The sequence below is a fragment of the Jaculus jaculus genome, chromosome X (genome assembly GCF_020740685.1).
Source record: "Jaculus jaculus isolate mJacJac1 chromosome X, mJacJac1.mat.Y.cur, whole genome shotgun sequence".
Classification (NCBI taxonomy): domain Eukaryota; kingdom Metazoa; phylum Chordata; class Mammalia; order Rodentia; family Dipodidae; genus Jaculus; species Jaculus jaculus.
Genome location: NC_059125.1, coordinates 10,278,237 through 10,304,534, shown reverse-complemented (window position 1 = coordinate 10,304,534; position 26,298 = coordinate 10,278,237).

Here is a 26,298-nt window from a genome sequence, read left to right as displayed (position 1 = left end):
TAAACTTTTAAAATGGGTCTCATGGCTTTTAATGCATAATGAAATTTCTATTTTGTCCCATAACTCCCTAAATAATAAGGAGCTTACTTACTTTCCCAGCATTATCTTCCAAACCCCAAGTTTCCCTCTTTATAGCTCAGTCCTGTTTCTCCATCTGAAATTTTCCCCCATCACAACTTCCCATCCTACTTCTTCACCTTAGCCCCCAGAGAAGGTATCATTCATGCCAAGGATGTATGCTTCTATATCACCACTATGTTTTCTTTATAGCACTCACTGTACCTTATCCTTACATATTTATACAATTTTTGTTAATGCATCTTTTATCATTCCACTCTAAACTCCACAAGGCAAGGGAAGACACTCATTACCAAGCCTCAGGAATCTAGCATAATACATACTATATAGGTAGAGCCTAACTGATGAAGGAAAAAGTGACTGGAATTTAAAAAAGAGAACTTTCTTAAGTTCCAGAATTCTATTCTCATTCCTCATTCCTGGGTTTTTCCTGGTGGATATTAAACAATTCATATTCATAAGCATAACAAGGCACATAAATTGGTGCTGAAGAAAAAAAAATAAATATAAAAGATAGCACTATACTTGCGAGTCTGAAGCCTCACTGGAAATTATAGGCAAACAGGACTATTGCCTCTAGAATGCTCAAAGATGTATCTTTGGATATAGATTCAGTAGAGGGGGATCATTTTTGTGAGTACCCAAAGGTTGGATAAACAGGGAGCTATCACTAGCTGTCAGATTTTACTCACATTGTAGCAGGGGCCACTTTGACCTATGTAATGTTATTAGAATAGTTACCAAGGTACTGTGCCGGAGCCTGCCAGCTGAAAGGGTTCGAGCCTGATGGGGAGTGAGGATTAAGGAAAGACAGAAGAAAGAGTGAAAGCATGGACTCCAGTCCAGGGCTGAAGCCAGGACTGAAGACATTGTTTATTTCACAGCATTCCTTTTTATATCTTTTTTACAAACAGTTTTTCCATGGACAAAGATTTTATGAGCTTTACAAGTTCTTATCAAAAAACCTTCCTGTTACAGAGTTTTTGCATTTCAATCATTTCCCAGTACAAAGGACCAGCTGAATGGCTGAAGATACCTAATCTTGCTTACAGATAGGCTGTTTATGGTTATGCTAATGTCTTGCTGCCAGAGGGCTTCCAACACTGAAGATACACATCTTACTTGCAGGAAGGCTGTTAAAGTTTTGCAAATGTCCTGCGGCCAGAAGCCCAGGGATATGGATACAAGTCCAGCCAGAATGGCTCTAGACAGTACTGTTTTCTATATTTAGAGTTTTGTATTCTCTCAAGTAGATTCCTTCCAGCACTACCTCCATAGCCTGGTCTAAAAGGTTGCCATTTCATATAATATTAAGAAATGTAACAACTTCTATGTAAGATGATGGGATATGTCACTTTTGAATGAATAGAAGTTCAAAGTGACAGATACAAAAGCTCCAGAAAGGACTCTACCCAGCTAAACTATTAGGGCCAACCCAGGGACAGAAGGAGCAAAAGCTATGTACCAGAAAAAATATCTCCTCAAATACTGCTTAGCAGCACCACTGGTTTTCCTAAGTCCATTTGGGACTCACCATCCCTGGCACATAACAAAGACACTCCCGGGAACAAGATGAAATCTTCCCCCCAGCATCATCTGACCAGAGGCTCCTCTGAGGAGCAAGCCCACAGTTTCTCTCAGGCAATGAAGAGCCAACTTTCAGGTGCCCAGAGAAGCTGCTGCTGAGCAGCTACTGCCAATGACAACACCCAGATCACCTTCAACAGATTTTGAATGTCCAGGTCGGCTTTTCATACTACAGCTGTTTCCCAATTATTACTGGGCATTGACATAGGTCTGCAATCCCTACAAGCTGTTTCCTGACCAATGTTAAGAATCAGACACTGGGGAATGTGCCGCAAGTTAACAAAGTAGCCAGGCCAAGGACACCCACCAGTAAACAAGTACACCCTTGTGGATTTGGAAGCCCCATACAGTTCCACTACTAAAAGGCATTTGTCTTCCCCCAACAGTTACAGAGGAACTCAGTGCCTAAATGTAACCTCCAAAGTGCTGGCTTTGTGTCAACCACCATCCACCATACCCGCCTGACTTCATTACAGGACTTGCTCTTTCCAGAATGATGTATGCATAGATTAAATCTTGTTGACTTGGGGTGCCACCATTATAAACTGTAACTGAAGATATAAATAAAGGACTTTAGCTCATATAGATACATGACAGATAGATGGATAGATTGATAATAGATTTAAAAAGAAAGATATAAAGAGTCCCTGTTTTTCTTCAACTTTTCTTTTTTTTAGTCTTATTTTTCTGTTGTTAGTGTTGCTGGTCTTTGCTATTTTTTTTTTTTCTCTTTCTGTTCGTTTTCTTGTTTGTTGTTATTCTTTTCCCCTTCCTTCTCACTTTTTCATTTCCTTTTCAGGCCTGCTATTTTGGCTTTTGTAGTTCTCTCATCCTTTTTTTACTATTGAAATTCTGTGTGTTTATAATCTTGTTGCTGGGACAAAGCACCCAACCAAAAGCAGCTGATGGCAGGAGAGTGTTTATTTTGTCTTCCAGTCTCAAAATGGAGTTCCATAATGGCAGAGGAAAGCATGGCATGAGCAGAGGCTAGGCATCATCTCTACCATAACAGCTGAAAAACAGCAGTAGATGTGTGAGCCAAGCTCTGTCCAGGGAAGGTGGGGACTGGCTATATAATACCCCTAAGACCACCCTCAGAAACATACCTCCTCAAATAATGCTTCACCTGCCAAACTGCCACCAGATAGAGACCAAGCATTAAATGCACATGAGTTTATGAGAGACATCTGATTCAAACCACCATATTCCACTCCTGACCCCCATAAACTGATGACCGACCATAATGTTAAATACAATACATTCAGTCCAACTTCAAAAGTCCTCCTAGTTCTTATTAATCCTGCCACTGTTCAAGAATCCCCATAATCTGGGCTGGAGAAATGGTTTAGTGAATAAGACACTTAGCTGTAAAGCCTAAGAATCAAGGTTAGATTCTCCAAGTCCCATGTAAGCCACATGCACAAGGTGGGACATGCATTTGGAGTTCATTTGCAGTGGCTAGAGACCTTGACATGTGCATTCTCTTCCTCCCTCCCTCTCTCCCTCCCTCCCTCTGTCTCAAATAAATAAAAATAAATATTAAAAAAGAATCTCCATAATCCAAAATCTCTTAACTGTGAGCTATAAAACCACAAGCACATAATGGCACACGGTAAACATTCACACTACAAAATATGACTTCACGGTATTTTTGACTTCCAGATAAGATAGGTAACATAGGAGTTACACCAATCCAGCCTAGGGAGGGATTTAAGCAAAACCACAGCAAAATACATTATTTGTCCAAACAGTGAAGGTATATTTTATAGGCCACAGTGGAGAATCAGGAGAGACTAAGACCTATCAGAAAGGAGTAAGGAAATAGAACTAGTGAAGAAAAACAAGGCAGAAATACCAGCACTAAAAATGACAGTCAAATAAAAAAAAAAAAAAACTGTGGAAAGTCTCACCAGTAGAATAGATGAAGGAGAGAACAGAATATCTAAACTAGAAGACCTGGTGGCAGATCTAATGCAGCATAACAAAGAGAAAGACATGCTAATATAAAGGTATGAAAGGGATTTTAAGATATCCAGGACAATATAAAAAGATCAAACATAACAATTCGGGGTATAGTAGGAGAAGAATCTCAATCCAGAGGCATAGTAGGCATTTTCAACAAAATTATAGAAGAAAAATTTCCCCAGTTGAGAAAGAAATGCCAATACAGATACAGGAAGCTTTTGGAAGACCAAACAGACAAAAGTTGGAAAAAGCCTCTCCTTGCCATGTTATAATTAACTAATACAAACAAAAGAAAACATATTGAAAGCAGTTAGAGATCAAAAACATGTTGCCTATAAAGGCAAGCCCATCAGGATCACAGCATATTATTCAACACAACTTTAAAAGTCAGGGCTTGGAATGATGTATTACAAGTTCTGAAAGATAATAACTGTCAACTAAGAATACTTTATCCTACCAAGCTACCTATCCAAGTTGAAGGAGAAATAAGGACATTCCACAACAAAAACAGAATAAATGAATTTATTACAACTAAGCCAGCTCTACAGAAAATACTTAAAGGAATCCTTCATGCTGAAGAGAAAGCAAAGCACACACATGAGCAAACAGGAAAAAAAAAAAAACATAATCAAATAACAGTTAAAACAAAAGAGTAAACCGGGCATAGTGGTACACACCTTTAATCCCAGCACTTGGGAGGCAGAGGTAGGAGGATTGCTGTGAGTTTGAGGCCACCCTAAAACTACATAGTGAATTCCTGGTCACCCTGAGCCAGAGTAAGACCCTACATCGAAAAACCACAAAAACAAACAACAACAACAAACAAAAGAGTAAAGTGAAATAGGAAGCACTACAAAACAGGAAGAATTGTGAGAATAAACACATACCTCTAAATAACTTTTAATATCAATGGCCTCAATGTCCCAGCCAAAAGATGCAGGCTTGCAGACTGGATTAACAGTAACATGCTGGTTGTTGCCTCTGGAAAACTCATGTCTCAATAAGAGATAGATACTGTGTTAGGGTGAAAGGATGGAAATGGTATTTTAAGCAAACAGGCCTAGGAAACAAACAGAGTATCCTAATATCTGACAGGATAGACTTCAAACCAACAGTAGTGAAGAATGATAATGATGGTCACTTTTTACTGATTTAAAGAACACCTCAACAGGAGGACATTACAATCCTAAGCATATATGCACCTAACATGGGGGCTCCCAATTTCATAAAACAACCACTATTAGATTAAGGACACAGATAACATCAAAAGCAATTGTGGTGGGTGATTTTAGTACCCCAATCTCATCAATTGGCAGGTCATCCCAGAAAAAAAATAAACAGAAACATCTGGGTTAAATGATGTCATGGAACAAATGGACCTAACAAAAACCTACACAACATTCCATCCAAATGATGCAGAATATACATTTTTCTTAGCAACACATGGAACATTATCTAAAATATAACATATATTAGGACACAAAGCAAATCTTAACAAATACAGGAAAACTGAAATAATCATGTGTACTCCACTGATCGCAATGGGATTAATCTACAAATCAACAACACAAAAAACTACAGAGCATACACTAATTCATGGAGGATAAATAGTATACTATTGAGTGATGAATTGATGAATGGGTCATTGAAGAAATCAACAAATTCATAGAATCAAATGATAATGAGAATACAGCATACCAAATTTGGGACACAAGGAAGTCCTAACAGGGAAATTTATAGCTCTAAGTGACTATATTAAGAAATTTGAGAATTCATAAGTAAATGATTTAATGTTTCACTTTAGAGCTTTGGAAAAAGAAGAACAAGACAAATCAAAAATCAGTAGACAGGACGAAATAATAAAGATTAGGGCAGAAATTAATGAAATAGCAAAAAATATCCAAAGAATCAATGAATTAATGAGTTGGTTCTTTGAAAAGATAAAAAAGATTGATAAATCCTTGCCAATATGACCAGAAGAAAGAGAGAAGAGATGCAAATTAATAAAATTAGAGATAAAAGGCCCCATTACAACAGATATCAAAGAAATTCAGAAAATCATAAGGACATACTTTAAGAAAAGATACACGTCTAAGTTTGAAAGTCTAAAAGAAATGAATGATTTATATGACCAGCCAAAATTAAGTCAAGATGAGATAAACAACCTAAATAGATGAGATCCAAGTACCAAGATCCAAGCAGATATAAAAAGTCTCCCAGCTAAAAATGTCCAGGTCCAGATGGATTCACTGGTGAATTTTACCAGACCTTTATGGAAGAACTAATACCACTGCTTCTGAACCCTTTCCATAAAATAGAAAAGAAAGTAATTCTACTCAACTCCTTCTACAAATCCAGCATCATCCTGATACCAAAACCAGACAAAGACAGAAAAAAAAACAATTACAGACCACTCACCCACATGACCATAGATGCAAAACTTCTAAACAACATATTGGCAAACAGAATACAAGAATACATCAGAAAGATTATTCACCCCAACCAAGTAGGCTTTATCCCAGAGATGCAGGGATGGTTCAAAATATGCAAACCAATAAATGTAATACACTATATAAATGGACTGAAGGGCAAAAATCACATGATCATCTCAATAAATGCAGAAAAGGCATTAGACAAAATCTAACATCCCTTCATGGTAAAAGTCCAACAGAAACTGGGAATAGAAGGAACATATCTCAACATAATAAAAGCTATTTATGACAAACCTACAGCCAACATAATACTAAGTGGGGAAAAACTTGAAGCCTTACCACTAAAATCAAGAGCAAGACAAGGGTGTCCCCTGTCCTCACTTTATTTAATATAGTTCTGGATATTCTAACTACAGAAATAGGGCAAGAGACACTAATAAAAGGGATACAAATTGGAAAGGAAGAGATTAAATTATCATTATTTGTAGATGATATGATTCCATACCTAAAGGACCCTAAAGTCTCTACCAGCAAACTTTTAGAGTTTGAAAACACTTTTAGCAAGATAGCAGGATACAAAATAAACACACAGAAATCAGTAGCTTTCCTATATACTAATAATAAACATGTGGAGTATGAAATCAGAGAATCTTTCCCATTGAAAATTGCCTCAAAAAAATAATGTACCTTGGAACAAACTTAAACAAAGAAGTAAAGGATCTCTACAATGAGAACTTTAAAACACTCAAGCGAGAAATTACAGAAGACACTAGGAAATGGAAAGATATCCCATATTCTTGGATTGGAAGAATCAATATTGTGAAAATGGCAATCTTACCAAAAGCAATCTACACATTTAATGCAATCCCCATTAAAATTACAATGGCATTCTTCACAAAAATAGAAAAAAGAAAAACAATCATAAGGGCTGGAGAGATTGCTCAGTGGTTAAGCACTTGCCTGTGAAGCCTAAGACCTCGGTTCGAGGCTTGATTCCCTGGAACCCATATTAGCCAGATGTGCAAGTGAGTGCACATGTCTGGAGTTTATTTGCAGTGGCAAGAAGCTCTGGTCTGTCCATTCTCTCTCTCTCTCTCTCTCTTGCTCTCTCTCCCTCTTTGTCTCTCTCTGTCTGTTGTTCTCAAATAAATAAATAAATAAAATAACAGAAAAGTTATTCTCATAAAAATACCATAAAATTCACTGGAAGCACACACACACACAAAAAAACCTCGAATATCTGAAACAATTCTGAGCAACAAAAATAAGGCTGGTTGTATCACTATACCTGATTTCAAGCTATATTGCAAAGCTGTCATCATAACCAAAACAGCTTGGTACTGGCACAAAAACAGACACCTAGTTCAATGGAACAGACAGCTACAACCCTCTGTTTATTGACAAAAATGCCAAAAATATTCATTTGAGAAAACACAGCCTCTTCTTGGTGTTAGGAAAACTGGATATCTACTTGCAGAAGGATGGAAATAGATCCTCGTGTTTCTCCATGCACAAGAATCAAATCCAAATGGACCAGAGACCTTAATATCAGACCTGAAACTCTGAAATTGCTAGAGGAAAAGGTAGGAAAAACCCTTCAACATATTGGCACAGGCAATGACTTTCTAAATATAACTCCATTGCTCAGGACATAAAGATACAAATCCAACATTGGGATCTTATGCAATTACAAAGCTTTTGTACAACAAAGGACACTGTGAATAGAGCAAAGAGACAACTTACAGAATGGGAGAAAATCTTTGCCAGCTATACATCTGACAGAGGATTAATATCCAGAATATACAAAGAACTCAAAAAAGAAAACAATAAGAAATCAAACAACCCATTTAAAAAATGGGCTATGGAACTAAATAAAGAGTTCTTAAATGAAAATATACAGATGGCATATAAACATCTAAAAAAGTATTCTGCATCCTTAGCCATCAGGGAAATATAAATTGAAACTACTTTGAAATTCCATCTCACTCATATCAGAATGGCTACCATCAATAAAACAAATAACAATAAATGCTGGCAAGGATGTGAAAAAGGGGAACCCTGCTACACTGTTGGTGGGAATGTAGTATGGTAGCTATTGTGGAAACCAGTGTGGAGGTTCTTGAGAAAGCTAAAAATAAATTTACCATATGATCCAGCTATAGCACTCCTAGGCATATATCCTAATTACTATTCTCACTATGTTTGAGATACATGCACAACCATACTTATGGCTGCTCTATTCACAATAGCTAGGAAATGGAACCAGCCTAGATGTCCCTCCATAGATGAATGGATAATAAAGATGTGTACATTTACAAAATGCAGTTGTATTCACTGGTAAAGAAAAATTAAATTATGAAATTTGCAGGGAAATGGATGGATCTGGAAAATATTATACTAAGTGAGGTATCCCAGGCCCAGAAAGCCAAATATCACATGTTCTCTCTTATATATGGATCCTCGTTACAAGTTTTAGACTTGTGGGTGAGCTGGAGCCAAAAAACTGTAGCAGAGGCCAGTAAACTAGCAAAAGGCTGTAATGGAGGGAGTAGAGGGAAGAACATTAGGGGATGGTATTATGCATATGTAAATAGAGGAATGGATTACAGGGAGAGGAATGGCCTAAGTGAGGCCACTGGAAGAGATTGAGTAAGAGAAGGGTCGGGGGAGTATCAATCAAAATTCAAGATATTCTGAATAAGACATATGAAAGCCTACTTTTTTGGATAGTAGCTCACCCAGAAGCCATAGATTGCTACTAGAAAATTTTCAGTGCCAGGGATGGCATGCATTCCAGTAATTTGTTTGCTGGGGAGGTCCCTTTTGCCTCCAAAACAATACAGGCTATTGCCAAGGCTCTTGGTGTCCCATGAGTTACAGATGGTAAGACCCTATTGTTGTTGAAGACTTCACATGCCTTGTTGGCAAGGTCACTGAAAAATCTAGCTGTTGCTTAGCTGAGAACCTTCTCCCTGTAGACCTATAGTGTGGCATTTCTGCTCTAGGGGAAACCAACTTATCTTTAATTGAACTGAAGGCCCTCTCTATGGTAGAGAATACATGCCTGCTACTGACAACATAACCAAATGCCTATGGCAGGGGAGGTCATGAGCCTTAGGGGTATAAAGCTTCTCTTGTCCAGATAAATGCATACATTATTCTCACCAAACTGCCCTAACAACACTACACTTAATGTTCATATTCATATATCAATGCAACTCTCACTTTTGGTTAGAGAAGCTTCTCTTTTCAGATGGAGGTGACCACTGGGATGACCCAAGAGTCAACACTGTGCTGAGAGGAAGTGACAGAGGAGTATCCAGTGCCAAAACATCTCTATCACACCCTCCAAGGCTCAGGGTCCATTGCAGAAGTGGTGTCAAAAAGAATGGAAGAGCCATGGTCTGGTGAGATGGCTTAGTGGTTAAGGCATATGACTGTGAAGCCTAAGGACCCAGGTTCAATTCTCCAGGTGCCACATAAGCCAGATGCACATGGTGGCACATGCATCTGGAGTTTGTTTGCAGTGGCTGGAGGCCCTGGTGCGCCCATTCTCTCTTTCTCTCTCTGCCTCTAATAAATAAATAAAAAAAAAAATAAATTTAAAAAAAAAGAATGGAAGAGCCAAAGGAAGGGTACCACTCCTTACAGTGCACTTTCCAGACAGAAATTGGCCTTTATATCCATGACCTCACAGTGCCTAGCAATACCTTCACAAGACCCTCATAATAGGAGAAAAAGCCAATGACATCAAAATAAAAGATAGACTAATGAAGAGAGAGAGTAGATACAATGGAGAGTGGAGTTGTGAAAGGGAAAGTGGGGGAATAGAGAGAGTTATCATGGTTTATTGTCTGTATTGAAATTTTCAATAAAAAATACATATAAAGGTAACATTGGGCATAGAAAGGGAAGATGAAACCAATGGTAGATCTAAAAATTAAAATTAAAAAGGGCAAACATCAAATCAATTCCTGTAGCTGTAATTTCAACATCTGTAACATGTGACCAAATCTCTAGGGTTCCAATTTCACCCCTCCAGCTTGTCTGGTTACAACTTAGGGAACAATCTATCCCAAGCCAGAAGTTCACCTTGGTTGGCAGCCATCTCATGGTTCTGGCATGTCAAAAACATCCTGGGGTCTCCACTGAAAACCACAGTTCATTCTCATGCCTTCATTGGGTCTCCACTCAGGAATATCAATCCTGTATCAAATCACCCAATGGCCATTTCTAAAACAAACTGCATTGCAATTTCAATGATGGTCTCTTTCTTATATTTGTTATACTACCACAGTACAAGGTGAGCTACAAAATGTGTTAACCCAAGGTGGAATAAAGTCAACTTTGAAGAGTAAGACACTCCTTCAGCATTTAGGCTCCCTACTTTCAAGAGTCAGTATTCTTTCTGCTGTTTCAATTCAGAACAGCTGGCCCAATGTCAATGGTGGTAATCTCTAAAACAATCACAGCTAAAACATGCTGTAGTCTCCAACTTGACTTTCATTTCTTTCTGTGCCATACTATTCTGCTCATACCAGTCCATTTCTTCTGAACTCAATACAACCTTCTCAAGTTTGGATGGCATAGACAGAATGCAGCAAGACTGTCACATAAACTGTGACTAGCCCAGTCTGGATAAACTTCTTCCCCTCATAAGCCAAATCTACACAGTCCGCAGTTCTTCCAATTTAGGTCTCTGAAACTCCGACCAAAATGGTACATCCAAATTGTGGCACTTTCAGGCCAGGGATTCAAATCCTCCTGCATTATCTCAGCAATCATTTCCCAAGGGCTAAAAACCGTAGAGTCAAATTTCTAGAAGCAACAACTCTACTCCATTGGCCCCATTTTCTTGTAGTTACCTTATTGTTGCTGGGACAAAGAACCTGACCAAAAACAGCTGATGGTAGAAAGTTTTTATTTTGCCTTACAGTCTTGAGGGGAAGTTACATGATGGCAGGGGAAAACATCACCCCTGCCACAGTAAGTGGAAGACAGCAGTAGGAGAGTAAACCAAGTTCTGATAAGGGGGAGCAGGCTACAACAGCCAAAAGTAAAATGGAGTCACTCATATTAAAATTCCACTTCACTAAACTGAATCTAAGTTTTATCTGATCTGAGAAATGAGGACTAGAGGGTACCACTCAAATTTCCCAACCAGACCAATTTCACTTGCCATGTTTTAAATTTAACACAGACAAATTAATGAGAAATAGCTAGAAGTTATATAATATGTTTTTCTTCCCCTGGTGTTCTGTTTCCCTCTCTCCATCTCACCTGGAAAGCTACTTTAAAAATGGCTGAAAATGGGGCTGGAGAGATGGCACAGCAATAAAGGCACTTTTCAACACAGACTAATGACTTGGGTAAGACTCCCCAGTACTCCTGGAAAGCCAGGTGCACAAAGTGGTTCATGCATCTGGAGTTCATGTGTGGCAGCTGGAGGCCCTGGTGTGCCCATACTTTCTCTTTGTCTCTCTTCTCTCTATCTGTCCCTCTATTTACAAATACATATTTTTTAAATGACCATTCCAGCTAGGCTCACTGCATACCTGTTGCCCTAGCTACTCAGGAGGCTAGAGCAAAATAAGGCTAGCGTGGGTAACATAGGCAGACTTGTCTTGAAAAATTTATGTGTACACACTATCTATATGTTATATATATATATATATATATATATATATATATATATATATATATATATATACAATTTAGATATGCTATGTGTTAATATATAGTATGTACATGTACATACACAATTTTCTATCTTTCTTTCTGCCATCTTCAAGCTTTTCTCTATAAAGTTAACTTCCTTTGCTCAGAATTATGAGAACTCTTATTCTCCTTCATAAAGTGTTAGTTACCTCATTCCAGAATCAAAACTAAATCCAATAAAGATTGTTAGAATTTCATCCTTTGACATGTGGAATTATGTTTTCAAGTGCTTTATTTTAGGACCAAGGATTCTGAGTAAACATTTTGGAAAACATTGTGTTGAGGGTTTTGACAGAGCTGAAGATTCTCTGTATACCTACAAATCCAGCCTGCAACATGAATGTGAATCAAGGGAAATGTTCAAAGTTAAAATTCCATAATACAAAGGAAGGACACATAGCTAAAGATCAGGATAGACTATTACTTTTCTCATTTTCTGGAGTCCATGTGCAAAACTAATTAAATGTGTCAAAGTGCCTATTTTAACAAAATGTCATATGGAATCTCTAAGACCTTTCTGTGGATTCACATTTCTGTGTTTCATCCCAATCCCCCCACAGTAGTATATGGTTTATCCATGACCAGAATTCACCTGTATGGTTCTCTCTGCTTATTTATCCCTATAGGAACCATTTTTGTTATCTTTCTGTGGATCAGCTAGACATGTAAATGATATTTGAAACTCACTGAGATACAAGGTCATCATGAAAGACAGTCATCAGTGCTGTGTGCTCACTGCTCTTCTGGACTTTGTCAGACTCACACAGAGCTAGGGATCCAAGACCCTGGCAGTTATATTAACTATAAGCATTCACTCAGGGCAAAGCCAAATAGATTTCAGGGGCTTTATGAGAATCCTAATTTACAAGACTTGATTATAGATGCAAAATGCAAATATCTAAATAATACTTATTTAAATTAATGACATTTTCTGAGTGTTGGCACACTTAGTTTTAATTGCATGTCATCTTCTCATGACAGCCTGCCTCTTTTGTGTTAATGGCATTTATTTTATGAATTTTATTTCCATTATTATGTTTCTCTGAAGACAGAAATTCTGCTGAATTCTTCACTTCATTCCAGTAATATTTTCTTCTTCACTTACATTTTGAATTCCAATGATTCTGGCACTGATCTTTGGCTAATTGTTCCTATTAACCCTTCCATTTTATAGCTTGAAATCAATATACATTTTTATCAAAGGCTCAGGGGATAAAGTGACTCTGTAAGCATCCTATATATAAAAATGTACTGTATTTACCCCAGGCACATTTGTCTTCTACTTATTGAATCTAATGTTCTTTAACTCAATTAGAGGTGAAATTTCCACATCCCTCTTCTTGCCCATGGGACTCATTATTCAATATTGTATTTTCCTACCCTCCAGTAAACAGCATACATAATAGTATTAGTGTGTTTGCTAGGCAGTCCCTAAATAAACACAGCTCAAATCAAATGGATTGAAAGTTCAATGCTTTGTGGTTTCAGAAAAATATGAGGGATAGAAAATTGCTATGTTGTACCTTAGCTAGAAGCTTGGGAAAGCCAATCAATCATAATTGAGATACAAAGACATCAAAGGAAATATCACTTCTTAAACAGGACTAGGTAACCTCGCAGAGAGATCAATGAGTCCTTGGACCTTTTCAAAGAATGTGTTAGACAGAATCATTAAAAAGGAGCCCAAGTGTGACTAAGAAGGACTGGGGTTGAATTTGGGCTCATGATTCTTTATTTCTAACACTTGGGCCATGCTGATGTCACAGTGTCTAGATCACACTTTGAGGAGAAAGACTTTAGTAATGGTAGGAAAGACTATTCTCTGGGCTCACCTCAAATTTGCAGCATTAAAATCTGTGCATAGGGCTGGAGAGATGGCTTAGCGGTTAAGTGCTTGCCTGTGAAGCCTAAGGACCCCGGTTCGAGGCTCCTTTCCCCAGGTCCCACGTTAGCCAGATGCACAAGGGGGCGCACGCATCTGGAGTTCGTTTGCAGAGGCTGGAAGCCCTGGCGCGCCCATTCTCTCTCTCTCCCTCTATCTGTCTTTCTCTCTGTGTTTGTCGCTCTCAAATAAATAAATAAAAAATTAAAAAAAAACTCTGTGCATATACCAAAGCACCAAATCCCAGGTAGTTCATATGCACTTAAATGTATGAAAAGCACACCTTATGTCATATAAAAAACCTCCACTTCTTCCTTATAACTCCTGTTTTGATAAAGGCCTTCTCCCTTGACTCCAATAGTTGTAGGTAGGAGCTGTTTTAGATGATCTTCTGTGGCTTCTGCTCTGAAATTAGTTTATGGCTATTCATAAGTACACTGTTATGTACGTATGTTCTTTAAAATGAATTAAACATATATTCAATGGTACTCTGTCCTCTGAGAATCACAGAATGAAAGGTCAGGTGATTATGACCCAGATTTTACATAAACATATCTAGCTGTTTCAGGAAGGGTTTCACTTAAAAAAACTTTTTTTTTTTTGTTTTTTGTTTTTTGTTTTTCAAGGTAGGGTCTCACTGTGGTCCAGGCTGACCTGGAATTAACTCTGTCATCTCAGGGTGGCCTTGAACTCATGGCAATCCTCCTACCTCTGCCTCCCGAGTGCTGGGATTAAAAGCGTGTGCCACCACACCCGACAACAAAACTATTTTTTATTATGAAATATCTTTATGTTATAGTCTGATAATTGAAAGAATGGCATTGTCTAGTTGGCCATGTCTCAGGAACCAGTCAGACTCCTTATAGAATAACTAGTCCTAGACAAACTTTATCTTTCCTGACAAAAGCATTCAATAAATAAGGCCACTTCAGCAGCAAAACACATCAGGTGGTCCAATTAACAAATCCACAAGGCGATTTATTCAGGTCATTTCTCCTTGCTTTCCCATGTTGGAAAAGGTTGGAGTACAAACTAGAAATCATCCTTTCCTTTGTAACTTGCATAGATGTGTCATATGGGGAAGCGGCTGATGATTAACAAAGTTTTAAGAGTGGGCTCACCAGAGGGGCATGGGCAGGGGGGAAAAAAGAGGTGCTTGTATGGAAAATAACTCACCCTAGTCTAACAAATGCATTTTGGAAATGCAATATCTAAAACACAATAAGAACTCAGTAAATGATGAATGCATGCAAATGCAAATATGTCTTAGGGCAAATAGCTAGGAACACTAAGTAATCCATAATACATTCTTTTATTGCCCTGAGGACATTAATGGTGAACCCATTTTCACTTGAAAGTATACTATTATGAAGGGCTAACCTAACAGTAAAAGATTGAAAGTGCACCTTGAACTTTATTTTGCAGGTTCTAATTGTTAGAACTGTTGGTGTGAACACTAGGAATAAATGGCATAGTGTTAAAAAAAAAACACTTTAACATTAAGCTCTGCAAAATGAATTATGATGTTTAAGGGGAATTAGTAGAATCTGTTGTGTTTTTAACCAATAGTCATGGCTGGAGAGATTGCTCAGGAGTTTCAGGCACTTAATTGCAAAGCCTGATGGCCTCAGGTTCATTTCCCCAGTTGCACAAAGTGGCACATGCATATGGAGTTTATTTGTAGTGGCAAGAGGCCCTGGCTCACCCATGTTCTCTCTATCCAATAAATAGATAAATATTTTTAAAAACCTATGGGCAGGGCTGGAGAGATGGCTTAGCAGTTAAGCGCTTGCCTGTGAAGCCTAAGGACCTCGGTTCGAGGCTTGGTTCCCCAGGTCCCACGTTAGCCAGATGCACAAGGGGGCGCACACATCTGGAGTTCGTTTGCAGAGGCTGGAAGCCCTGGCGCGCCCATTCTCTTTCTCTCCCTTTATCTGTCTTTCTCTCTGTGTCTGTCGCTCTCAAATTAAAAAAAAAAAAAAAAAAAAAAAAAAAAAAAAAAAAAAAAAAAAACAGAAACAAAAACAAAAAACCTATGGGCAAAGCAAAGCTTACTCCAGAGACAAATTATTTAACATTGGAAGGCTCTCCAGAGCACATATAAAAAGAGATGGCTGGATGTTTACTATTGCAGTCAGGTTTGCATTGCTGGTAGATATCACCTGACCAAGAGCAGCTTGTGGGAAAACGTGGTTTATTTTGGCTTACAGGCTCGTGGAGAAGCTCCATGATGGCAGGGGAAAATGACAACATGAGCAGAGGGTGGACATCATCCCCTGGCCAAGATGGACCATAGCAACAGGAGATTATGACAAACACTGGCAAGGGGAAACTGGCTATAACACCCATGAGTCCACCTCCAACAATACCCTCCCTCCAGGAGGCATTAATTCCCAAATCTCCATCAGCTGGGAATCTAGCATTCAGAACAACTAAGTTTATGGCAGACATGGAATCAAACCACCACATTCTGCCCCTGGCCCCCATAAACTGATAACCAACCATCCATGATGTAAAATGCAATGCATTCAGCCCAACTTTTAAAAGTCTTCATATTTTCTATTAATCTCAATGATGCTCATACATCCCCATAATACAAGGCCTTTTAACTGAGCCATAATACCAAAATATCCCCCCCAAACCATAATTGCACAGAGTAAACATTTACACTGCAAAAGATGGGATTGGACATAGCAAAGAAATACTCGTGCAATCCATGAAATAAGGCAAATACCAAACTCTGTATCTCCAAGTGCAACAACTCTAGCCAGTGACAAATCTCCCAGTATGATAACTCTAATCAGCAACAAGCCTCTGGGCTTCCAATTCCACCCCTCCAGCTAGGCTACTCACACCTGGAAAACTTCATGGGGTCCGGCAGCTCTCCTAGGCAGCCATCTCATAGTCCCAGCATCTCTACAGGGTCTCCAATGCAACCCATGGTTCATCCTTATGGCCCCATGGTGTCTCCATGCAGGCTTTGAGTAAACCTGCTTCACACTGCCCATGGCCATTTCCAAAACACAAGACCATGCTGCAAACTCAATGGTCCTCTCTTTCCTGCATTTCTTATACCCCATAGTAACAGGTAGGGTGCCAATTTGTTAATCCCATGGGGGAATGAAGCAAACTTTGAAGAACAGGACACTGCTTGAGCACTCAGACACCTTGAAAACAGTCTACATTCTTCCTGTTGTCCCAGTGTAGCTGACCCAATCTCAAAGGTTGTATGTAGTCTCTTAATTGCAGCTGAACAGGCAGCAGTTCACCCAAAGATTTTTCTTTCTGTGCCATATCCCTCTGCTCACACCAGTTCATTTCTATGCAAAGCAACCCTGCACTACTTCTCAGGACATAGGCATAATAGCAAGCCTCACATAAACTGATAGCCCAGTCCAAGCAAAGCTTTTTCTCACCCTCATAAGCCAAACCTCATAGTCCGTAGTTCTTACTGCATTCAGGTCTTTCTACTCTGACCAGAATAGTCCATCAAGCTATACTTAGAGCACTGCAAGGCATCTCTTAGGCCAAGGTTTCAGACCTTTCCACATTCCTCTTGAAAATCAGCTCCAAAAAGCCAAAGCCACACAGTCAGGTGTCTAGCAGCAATCCCACAACTCAGTACAAATTTACTGTTGGAGTCAGGTTCTTATTGTTGCTAGAAATCACCTGACTAAAAGCAGCTTGTGGGAAAAAGAGGTTTATTTTAGCTTACAGGCTTGAAGGGAAGCTCCATGATGACAGGGGAAAATGATGGCATGAGCAGAGGATGGACATCACCCCCTGGCCAACATAAGATGGACCATAGCAACAGGAGAATGTGCCAAACACTGGCAAGGGGAAACTGGCTATAACATCCATAAGCCCTCCTCCAACAATACAATGCCTCCAGGAAGCATTAATTCCCAAATCTCCATCAGCTGGGAACCTAGCATTCAGAACACCTAAGTTTATGGGGGACATCTGAATCAAACCACCACAGGTACCATTCACAACTTTTGTGTGTGGGGGTGGTTTTTCAAGGTAGAGTTTCATTCTAGCCCAGGCTGACCTGAAATTCACTATGTAGTCTCAGTGGCCTCAAACTCACGGTGATGCTCCTACCTTTGCCTCCTGAGTGCTGCTATTAAAGGTGTGCACCAGCATACCTGGCTCCCATTCACAACGTTAAAAATACCTGATCATGTATGCAGGTCCTTGAAAATATGAAAGACTTCCCAAGCTTTCTCCTACAAATCACCCTTTTTAAGTGAATAGATTTCATTTTGGTGTTAATTAATTGCATTTGCTTTGATGAAGCTGTGAAATCAATCCGATTTTTGCTTAGCTCCTTTAGATAAACAATAAATTTAACTTCTCTCCTTTTATTTTTATCATATGAAAGAAAAATGATTCCCTCCTTTAGGACTATTTACCTAGCATTCTCAGGATGGGAGAGAAGGTTATAACTTCTAGATGATGATTAGTTCCAAAGAAATGTCACTGGAAGGCAGATGGGAAAAGAAGAGGTTTTTGTTGTTGTTGTTTGGCACAATGTCTCTAACTGTCACTCGTAAGGGGAAAATAAAAGGGCAGGTTTGCATCTACAAAAAGGTTCCACAAATAGCCATTGAATTAAATCAGCAACTCTGCTAGGCTTTGCTGCCAATGTAAAGATTAGATTCTGTGTTCCCAAAGGAGATAAGTGGTGGGTTGTATTAAGAGAAGACTTGGTTTAAACAGGTCTTTGAGTAGCTGGCAGTATCCTCAGAATATTATGTGTGGGATTTACCTCTATAATTAGAAGCTATAAAACCTGTGAAAGTTATTACTGCAGACACCTTTTGTAAATACTCCAAAAGTTTTTTGCATCCAAAATGATATAAAGATCACATAATGACAAAAAAATATATTGTGATAAAATTTACATGAACAAAGCAATAGACACTTGGAAAGTGTTAAAATAAAATGTTTAATCTCTCCAGAGGGACAGAAAACTGATAATGCATTGAATTAATAGTAATAATTTCTCTCTGCATATGTATATGGTGTATGCATGTATGTGTGCTCATGTAAACATCCTATTCATACAAGTACAGAGACCAGGACATCAGGTGTCCATGTCTGTTGCTTTCCCATCTTATTTCTGTGAAACACAGTCCTTCAATAAACCCAGAGCTGCCATTTTTTCAGTTAGACTGGCTGACCAGGAAGCCCCAGTAATCCTTCTAACTCTTCCTCTCTCTGTACTGGGATTACAGGCATGTGCAGTGATTTCCTGCTTTTTATGTGGGTGCCAGCTATCCCAACTCAGGTCTTTATGCTTGTATAGCAAGTGCTTTTACCAGCTGAGCCACCTCCCCAACCCCAGTTGTGACTTTTATCATGGAACTTCTGTTTATAGTTTATAGTATTTAGTATTTGATAATTATCTTCAGAATCTGTCCTCTCTCTTTTCTGTTTGATGAATGACTGCTTAGACCAAGTCAAATTCCTATGATTATAAAGATTTTGCTCACTTCCAAAAGCATGCACAGGACATTTTGGTCAAAGTCTTCCTCCTTTTTGGCCAAAGCTCCTCTCAGAGAATAAATTTGTTATTATAGTTATCTATACATAATTAATAAAGTAGTGCATGTTTTCAAGGGATACAGCAGGTAGAAGCTATAGGTTGAGGCATAGAAAATTAGTTCAACCAAGAAAGGGATTGGGAAATTGCTCAGTGTTTAAGAGTGCTTATGGATGAAGAACTCTCAGGCCAGAGTCCTTCAAGTTTGACACACTACTTAAAAATCAGGGTGTCACTGCACACTTCTGTTACCCCAGTCTACTGGTGGTGAGGACCAGGAGAAAATGCAGAGGAAGTGGTGACATGAATATTGTTCTTACTGCTAACTTGTCAACCAGCTCCAGGATGATGGTGACAGACATGGTAGAAATCCAAAGGTGATGGAGTGCTCAACACTAAGTAAGAATGCCAACAGGCCTGCCATGGTTCAGGGGACTTTGCAGAAGAGGGGATGGAAAGATTGTAAGTGCCATAGGGTGAGTATAAGTAACCTGAGTCATGTTCCCCTGCAGCCCCAAAGGGACTGGATGAGGCCTTCACAACCCTGAAGTAAATAGTATAACCTTACTGAGGAGGGCCCTAGGGAAATGGGAGCAGGGACAGGGGATAAAAGCTACTATGATGGCTTATAGTGATTTTCAACTCTGTAAGACCTAGAATCCTCTAGGAAATGAACTGATGAACATTCCTGTTAGGGATTCTCTAGATTAATTTAGTCTCTGGGCATACCTGTGAGGGATCATTTTGATTATGTTAACTGAGGTGTGAGGACGTAACTGCGGTCAGCACCATTGCATTGGCTTGGCTCCTGGGATGGATAAAAAGGAGAAAGTTAGCTGAGCACTAACATTCATTACTCTCTGCTTCCTGACTGAGAACACAGTGTGACCAGCCCTGCATCATCACGTTCCTGCTGTGGTGCGTCCCCTGCCATGATGAACTGTAACCATTAACTGAAATTGTAAATAAACCCTTCCTCCCTTTAAAAGAAAGAAGTGGAGAGAAGAGAATGTTGTTACTCAGTTGGCTTTCTCTCTTTTCTTTTTATTCTGTCTGGGTCTCCAGCCCATAAAATGGTGCCACTAATACCTAGGGTAGGTCTTTTACCTTGAGTTAATCCTGTTTGGAAACACACTCACAGACTCAATCAAATGTGTGCCTCACTAATGCCCCAGTTGTTTCTTAGTGTAATCACGTTGAAAATGAAAATTATCTACAAAACCCAACTTCTTATTTCTGTTTAGCAGAACTTGTTAGAGTTTGTTAACATGTATTTGGAAAACCATTTTTGAAAATCATGAACAGAAATTTCCAGACCAACAAAAAGAGAGCTTTCACTAGTTCTGACAGAGATGGTTGCCAGAAGGGTCAACAGAGCAGCATCTGTATTGGGAACACCTCAACATTGCATTCAAATTAGTACTGACACTCCTAAACACAGGCCTGAGAGACGAACACATAAGCTGTCAGTGATGGAGGAACTAGGTGACAGAGGGAAATGTCACGAGTCAATAAAATAATTATACCGTGTGTTCTTTCTGCTCTGTCATGAAGGAACCAAAGGTGTCAGGAAGAAGGAAGGCTCCTTAACCCCCTCCCCCAAAATGAGCAGAGGGTTCTTATTAAATCTACCAGGGAAAGTACATGATTGTGTGATTGTTGCTTAGAGAAAAGAAAATAATAAGGTTGGGAAAAGGGAGAGCTAGAGAGAGAGAAGGGCCTTGCTCTAGACTGGCTTGAATTTCCAAGTTTAGATGAATCTTCAGATGAGGTTTCTGTCTATTTATTTATTTATTTATTTATTTATTTATTTATTTATTTATTTATTTATTTATTTATTTAGGTAGGATGTCACTCTAACCAAGTGTAGAAGACAGCTTTAGGTTCACTGAGATGAACTTTCAGACCAGACACAGTTATGGAGGAAGGGATATTTATTGAAGCTTACAGATCCAGGGGAAGTTCCATAATGGTAGAAGAAACTGGCCTGCCTTCACAGGACCAAGCAGAGAGAGAGAATCACAAGCCTTAAAGCCAAAAGTCACAGCACACTTCAGGAACTCCAGCTAGGCACATTTTGCATGTCTTTAGATTGAAATGTGAAACCTACCGCCACACCTTAAGATCCACCCAGTGACACTGCTTCCAGACAGGTGGCTGTAGATGCAAACTACAACAAATAAAAAACTGCATATATTGGGGGCCATCTATTCAAACCACCACACAAAGGGTGACCTGGAATTCACTGTGTAGTCTCAGGCTGACCTCAAACTCACAGCAGTCCTCCAACCTCTGCCTCCTGAGTGCTGGGATTAAAGGTGTGTGCTACCAGGTCCTTCTTTTAAAAAAGTTATTTAAGTCTGTAGGTGGGGTGGGTTCTCTTGCTACTGCAAATGAATTCCAGACATATTCCTCACTTATTTCTTTTATGTGGGTGCTGGGGAATTGAACCTCAGCAGGATGACTTTGAAAGCAAGCTCCTTTAACCACTGAGCCATCTCCCCAACACTGGTGATTTTTTTGTTTTATTTTTATACAATGTATTTATTTGCATGTGTTGTGAGTGTTGGGGAGTGGCTCTTGTGCTGGTGTGTCTTGCTGCTGCAAATGCCTGTCTAGCTTTAAATGAGTAGCTGAGGAATTGAACATCGGCTGGCAGGCTTTACAAGTAGGTGTCTTTAACTGCTCAAACTTATTGCTACTAATATTTGAAATTGGATCATTGTTAGGGGAGCTCTTCTGTGTATAGAAGGATATTTAACAACATTCCACCCACCAGATAACACCTGCTTTTCCAGTTGTGAAAATCAAAAATGTCTCAAGACATTGCCATATGGCCACTGGACGTAAGATCCTTCCTTCCCCCACTATGCCATTTAATTCCTTGCTTTAGTTGGTCTGACATAGTTTAGAAGATTTAAAGCAATGCTTTTAAAATTCCCAGTAGAGGAAATCCATTTGAAAAGAATTTCCAATCCATTAGGAACATACACATTTTTAAAATATAGTAAATTTGTGTTGTTTTAAATTATTATTTTATAGTAAACTTACAACTTAAATATGTACTGTGACTTAAAAGCACAGTAACATACTCACACAGCTGCCACACCAGTTAAAATAAGGCTTTGGACCTACTATATAATACCTGCTGGGTTCATGGTCATGAGTCTTTGGTCAGAGTTCATATTCAGTGTGTGCACATATTCCTTAAGTACATAAAATTTTGAGGTAAAGATTTTTATGACTAAATAAAGCACTAGAAATGGGTATGAAATGATACCACATGGAAGTAGCTCATCCTGGATAATGGGATAGTTGCAGCAAATCCATCAACTGTGGGCTTTCTTTTGGATATGGGTATGGAATTTCTAGGCTTGGAAGTGAACTGAAAATAACTGGTGCTGACATACGAACTTAATTTTTTTTTTTTTTAAATTCTGGCAGTTTGCTATGTTTGTAAGTTGGTGTTTGGATTGAATGCAACTGGACCTTACTAGTAATTGGGATGATGAACTATTGAAACCTATCCTTGAATATATCCAAGCACACAGTGTTTGGCTACTGCTTCTATTTGAAGGCATGCTGAGTGCTGACTGTGGCCAGAAGCCTTGAAGCACTACTTGGCTTCACCTTCCTTCCTTGGCGCTCCCACCAGTCACACAGGGCAGACTTGGAAAATGCTACGTACATTGAGTCTTGTTTGCCTTCACTTGGTTGTCTTTGTATGAATCCAATAGTTGTGATTACGTCTTATTTTTGTTTAATAATAGTTTTTAGCTAACATCCATCCAGGAAAGTACATTTCTCTACAGTGTCATGATATTGTTTTGAGTCCTTTGTTGGATCAGTACAATGAATTTGCAAATAATGCCTTTTAAATTGCATTCTCTACTATCATTGATGCCATACTGTATCTATCTTGGTGAGAGCCAAATACCTTCTGCCTACTTCAGGACATGTAGTACTTTATTATAGCTTTTTTTTTCTTTTGAGGTAGGGTCTCAAAGAGCCCAAGCTGGTCTCACACTTGCTGTATAGTTGAAGAAGACCTTGAACTTCTAATCCTCTTGTCTCTATCTCCCCAGTGCTGGGAATCCTAGCCACTTATATGTGATGCTGGTTATGGAACTCAGGGCTTCATGAATGCAACCCACTGGGCTGCATCCCCAGTCCGAGGATATTTTATATGATGCCATTCTATGCTTTTTTCCACATGCAGGTTGAGGAGCTAAAGAAAAATGGTACCAGGCACCCAAGCAACAAAACCAATGCAGTAACGAGTCACTCTATAAGACTCACAGAGGATGTCCAAACCCCTCAGTTTCTGCTCTCACTTCATGTGGTAATGAACATTGGAGCAACCCAGCCTGTAGCAGTACTCATTTGGAGCAAATTAAACTTAGAGAAAAAGTGCATTAAGTAGTACTTGCAGCATAGTAAAAGAGTGCTCTTGTCTTTATACATTTTACATCTTGATTAACTTTTTAATATCTTTAAATTGTATTAGTTAAGTTAAGTTTAGGTTTTCTTGTTGGCAACTGAGAGATAAAAGAAAAGAGGGAGAGTAGGTTGGTTCAATGAGAGGCACATTTAAAATGAAAGTTTGGGGCTGGAGAAATGGCTTAGCACTTAAGGCACTTGCCTACAAAGCCAAAGGAGCCAGGTTTGATTCCCTGGACCCACTTATACCAGATGCATGCATCTGAAGTTTGTTTGCAGTGGATGACAGCCCTGGCACACCCATTCTCTCACTCTCTCCCTCCTTCCGTCACTCTCAAATAAATAAAAAATTTAAAAGATACAATTAAAGTTTTAAATTTTTTGTTTTTATTTATTTATTTAAGAGATGGAGATGCAGGGAAAGAGAAAGAGAGAGACTGAGTATGTGTGTGAATGGGTACACCAGGGCCTCCACCTGCTGCAAACAAACTCTAGATACATGCATCACCTTGTGCATCTGGTGTAAGTGAGTCTAGGGAATTGAACCTGGCTCCCTTGGCTTTGCAAGCAAGTGTCTTAACTGCTAAATTATGTCCCTGGTCCCCCAAATTAAAGTGTTACTAAGAGAGTTATTACTGGGTTGCAAAGCCAGATAGAAAAGCTTTGATTCCCAGGAAGGAGGAGGGTTAGTATGCCATCAAAGAATATGACAGGGTCACTAAAGTGACAGTGGAGCTCTGTTTTTTACCAAGAACAAAGGAAATGTCTTGCTTTTTATGAGTTTTAAGTGAAACACAAAAGATGTACTCTATATATCTTAGCTTACATGCTAGGAGCCACTGAGGTACTACATAGGAACCAAGGCCATAATTTGGGTGGCTTTAGGCTTCCTTGCAAAAGGGAGCAGGTTGTATTTTCCCACTTGGCCCTGTTCTTGGCAGCAGAGCATCTTAGAGGGACCACATCTATTTTCTAGCAACAATCGCTATGATAATCTTTAAAAGGAAAAATATAATCTGTATCTATTATCCACAGAAACACTGCCTATGAAGACTTCAGCTAACATGCTACATTTGGCTTCATTTCTCTTATTGATTGATTCCAAATGACTCTGGATTCAAAAATCAGTGATGGAAAAATCCAGAAGGGTAATGCCATCCAGGAATCCTTCCTAATGGAAGTGTTACTCTGCTTAGATCCATCACAGTCTAGACATAGAATCAGAGAGGCTGAGAGAGTTTCTCACAGAAAGTCCTGTGTAGGGAATAGTCAGCAGATTAGTCTGCATCCCTGTGGGGAACTGAAAGTAAATCCTGGCTACAGCTGAGAGTAGAAGGACAAGGGAGATAAGACGAGGCTGTAGAAATAATACAGGGGCCAAATCATGTCTTATCAGCCCTTGCTCTGCCAGGTTCAAAGTTTGATTATAGTTAGCCCTCTCCATAACGCATGCTGAAATTTGATTGCGCAGGCTGACTATGCAGTAGCTCAGCATAGAGTACTTGTCTCCCATGCACAAGGCCCCAGAGTAATAAGTAATAAAAATCATTTGTCTGGAAGTTGATTGCCATTGTGTCAATATTGGGAAGTGGGAAGTTTAAGGAAGATTAATACCTTTCTCTATATGTTTGTTTTGTCTTTACCATTAGAAATGAGCAATCCTGAGTTGGAAAGATGGATCAGTATTTAAAGTCCCCTTGCTTGCAAAGCCTGACAGCCTGAGTATGATTTCCCCAGTGCCCATGTAAAGCCCGAGACACAAAGTGGCATATGTGTCTGGAGTTTGTTTGCAGCAACAGGATGCCAGGGCATGCTCATACTCTCTCTCTCTCTTTCTTTCTCTTTCTCAAATAAATAAATAAAAATATTTGTTTGAGGGAGAGAAAGCACCAGGGCCTCTAGCCACTCAAACAAACTCCAGATACTTGCACCACCTTGTGCATCTGGCTTACATGGGTCTTGGGAAATTGAACCTGGGTCCTTTGGATTTGCAGGCAAGCACCTTAACCACTAAGCCATCACTCTAGCCCATAAAAATATTTGTTTTACAGAAGAAAAAAATGACCAAGCCTGTCTTCTCATTTGTTTGTTGGCACAATAAATGATATTATTTTTGTTTGTTATTCTTATTAATGGGTTTTTTTTGCACATGCATGTTGTGTGCACACATATGGAGGCTGGAGGTTGGTATCAGGTAGCTTCCTCATTCATTCTCCATCTTAGATTTTTTTTATTTATTTTATTTTATTTTTAATTTTTATTAACATTTTCCATGATTATAAAATATATCCCATGGTAATTCCCTCCCTCCCCACCCCTACACTTTCCCCTTTGAAATTCCATTCTCCATCATATTACCTCCCCATTACAATCATTGTAATTACATATATACAATATCAACCTATTAAGTATCCTCCATCTTAGATTTTTGAGACAGGCTCTCTCACTGAAGCTGGAGTTCATTAATTCAGTTAGACTAGACAGCACACTTAGGGAATCACTCTGTCTCTGCCTCCCCTGTGCTGGGATTGTAGGCACACAGCAGCATGTTGGGATTTAATACATGGGTTCTAGGTATATGCACTCAGGTACTCATGCTTGTGTGGTGAGTGCCTTACCAACTGAACCACATCTGCTGCCATTAAAGT